Source organism: Oncorhynchus kisutch, linkage group LG20 (genome assembly GCF_002021735.2).
Source record: "Oncorhynchus kisutch isolate 150728-3 linkage group LG20, Okis_V2, whole genome shotgun sequence".
Taxonomy (NCBI): Eukaryota; Metazoa; Chordata; class Actinopteri; order Salmoniformes; family Salmonidae; genus Oncorhynchus; species Oncorhynchus kisutch.
Window position 1 is genome coordinate 34,876,842 of NC_034193.2, and position 3,539 is coordinate 34,880,380.

The following is a 3,539-nucleotide window of genomic DNA, read 5'->3' on the forward strand; positions in this document are numbered from 1 at the left end:
CAACTGCTTTACACTTAAAAAACACTTCAACCAGTAAAATGCTCTTTGGCTAGCTTTGCCATCAGCATGACAATGAGGGTTTGTACACTAAGTGTTTAACAAATTAACCCATAGTTTCACCTAACAATAACATAGACCTACTGTAAGATGCATAACTTCCCCTAACAATAACATAGACCTACTGTAGGACCCATAACTTCACCTAACAACAACATAGACCTACTGCAGGACGCATAACTTCTCCTAACAATAACATAGACCTACTGTAGGACCCATAACTTCACCTAACAACAACATAGACCTACTGCAGGACGCATAACTTCCCATAACAATAACATAGACCTACTGTAGGACCCATAACTTCACCTAACAACAACATAGACCTACTGCAGGACCCATAACGTCACCTAACAATAACATAGACTTACTGTAGGACCCATAACTTCACCTGACAATAACATAGACCTACTGTAGGACCCATAACTTCACCTAACAACAACATAGACCTAGGACTTTAAATCATTTAATATTTCAGGTGAAACATGGAATGTATTTGTCATGACATTTCATAACCTGATCACCAGATAATTTTGTGAATAATCCCACTAGGCTACTCTGTAATGTGTTGTCATTCTAAATGCCCTGAATTAAGGAAAAAAGCTATGTGTGTTGTACAATAGCCTATCCATCAAGGAACAGTTCTCTACACATTAAGAGCAAAGTATCTCTGTTTTCACTAACGAGACCCTACTATAAATCACAGACAATAACACATTATTAACACCAATTTGTTAGGGATGTTGGATCCAACGTGGAGCACAGCATAACTGTCTTTACCAGAGTAATGAATGAAGAAGCACTTTGGTTGTTGTTGCATGTCGTGATGTTTGTCATGTGACTGTCATTCAGAAAATGATTTCCGGGATCAGCTGATGATAGTTGAACATGTGACTGTAACTACACAGCTACAGTATTAAGAATTATGAGTAATTATTGAAGAACCGCATTGATGACAGCATCCATTTGGGTGTTGTCAATAAAGTTAAGGTGACTCTCGGTTAGAACCATTGGATTTAGCAAACTCTGAAATTATTTATGATTTCTGTGCCAATGAAAACTGTTTTCCCAGCGTAATATAAGGAGACACTAAATGTTACGTAGTTAGAGAGCATTTCAGAGATCTGAATACAAAAAACTGTACTAACAGGACAATAACCTAAACCACAAGGCCAAATCTACACTGGAGGAGCTTACCAAGATGACATTGAATGTTCCTGAGTGGCCTAGTTACAGTTTGGACTTAAATCATCTTGAAAGTCTCTTGCAATACTTGAAAATGTATTTTTTAGCAATGATCAACAACCAACTTGACAGAACAGGAAGGATTTTAAAAATAATAATTAATATTCACATGAAGATCAGTCACCTATTGGATGACATCACGACTTCCCATCAAGCCAACTACTTGAAGGCCTTACTATGACATCACTCACTCCTTTTTTTGTATTACCTTTATTTAACTATACAAGTCAGTTAAGAACAAATTCTTATTTTCAATGACGGCCTAGGAACACTGGGTTAACTGCCTGTTCAGGGGCAGAACGACCTTGTCAGCTCAGGGATTTGAACTTGCAACCTTCCGGTTACTAGTCCAACGCTCTAACCACTAGGCTACCCTGCCGCCCCTTCTAGTCTGCAGTTGTCAAAAAAAAAAAAAAAGGAAAATGTGAAACATCCCTGGGGGACGTCATGAACAATTCATACAGTACAAAAACATATTCAAGTGTAGAACGCCCTTTTAAAAATCGCACACTAGTTCAACAATTGCAGAGTTTGTATCCCTGTTTAAGATAGTACTCACTGTATTTACTGGTGTTAATCAGATCTCCAGTCTGCTCTTCTTCGTCCTCCTCAAGTGTGACAGTAATCTCCCCCTCTTCATCCGTTATTCCAAAAACTTCATCTTCTACTCCAAAAACGGCATCATCCTCATTTTCTTTCACGGTAACATCCTCCTCTTTCACTCTGAACGCGTCTTTCACTGTAACGTCGTTCTCTTCGTCTTTCACGGTAACAGCCTCACCCTCTACTTGTTTCTGTATTGTAACAGCCTCCTCTTCCTCCTCCTCTTTCACGAGAGTTTCTTTCTCCGTCCAGCAGACCACCTCTTCTTCAGCAGGAGGAGAGTAGTTTAGTGAACTCATGGTCGGGGATAATAGCTAGTTAGCATTAGCGACTAGACTAATGCTAACTTAACCAGCCAGCTAGTTGACTTACAACGTAAATATTAAATTAAATGGGGTAGCTGGTTGTTTACACATAAGTATGTTTAAATCATAGTGTCAAATTAAACCACGAAATTGTCTAAAGAACTTGAATGTTCCGACTTTGTTGGCTAGCGAGCTACCGAGGTGGCTGCAGTTGTTGAAGAAGCGTTCCGTCCACTAGATTAAACGTCACACTAGAAACATCGCCTGAAAGACACATATCGCCGTCTGCTGTCTGGAGGGAGTAAACCCAGCTGAGGAGGGAATTTTTTTTCTTCTTCATTTAATTATAATATTATAAATCAGTTTAGGGAAACGTTTTTTCCTCTCCATTAAATAAGAATATTATATCAACACGTACAACAAGCAACAAGTGTTGTTTGATTAGGTCAGATGTTTTTTACTCCACATCTGTATTTCTGATTCAGTCAAATAACTAGATATCAAAATGATCACCTAGTTATTGATACCCTTGATAAAGATGAGCAGAAATATATGTATAAAATAAATAAATCAACTTTACCCACTACCAGATATTTTAGCCCAAAACCTGGTTCCCTCTCTGCTAGGAGGCTGAAACTTGGCCACAAATGGATCTTCCAGCAGGACACATCAACATCCACAAAGAAATGGTTAATTGGGCACAAAATCAACATTTTCAATGGCCATCTCAGTCTTCGGACTTGAACTCCATTGAAAACCTGTGGTTTGAATTGAACAGGGCAGTCCACAAGCGCAGACAAAAGAAATCAAGGACCTGGAGAGATTCTGTATGTTGGAATGGTCTAAGATCCCACCCAATGTGTTCTCTAATCTCATAAAACATTTCAGTGTCGTTATCCTCCCAAGGGGAGGGCGCTGGAGTATTGAAAACATGGGTGGCAATAATTCAGACCCCTACCTTTTGAGAATTACATGTTAAACTATATCTCTTTCTCTGAGAAATTGTATCAGTATAAAATAATATAATTTCCTTTATTTGTTTTTACATACAATATAGCTCAGTATTTGAATTCTGTACTTTATAAAGTCATTTTTGCTCATCTTTATCATGGGTGTCAACAATTTGTTCACCAATTTGTACCTCCATACTGCTGCTACATGGTGTAACAATACATCATGTAGATGTATATAATGAACAGACTAGGTCTATACTGCTCCTACATGGTGTTACAAAATAATTCAAATCTACATTTAACTCAACTGCGTTACCCACTCCAGTCAGCAGGTGGCAGTCTTGGAATTTAAGGCAATGCTGTTAGTGTAACATAT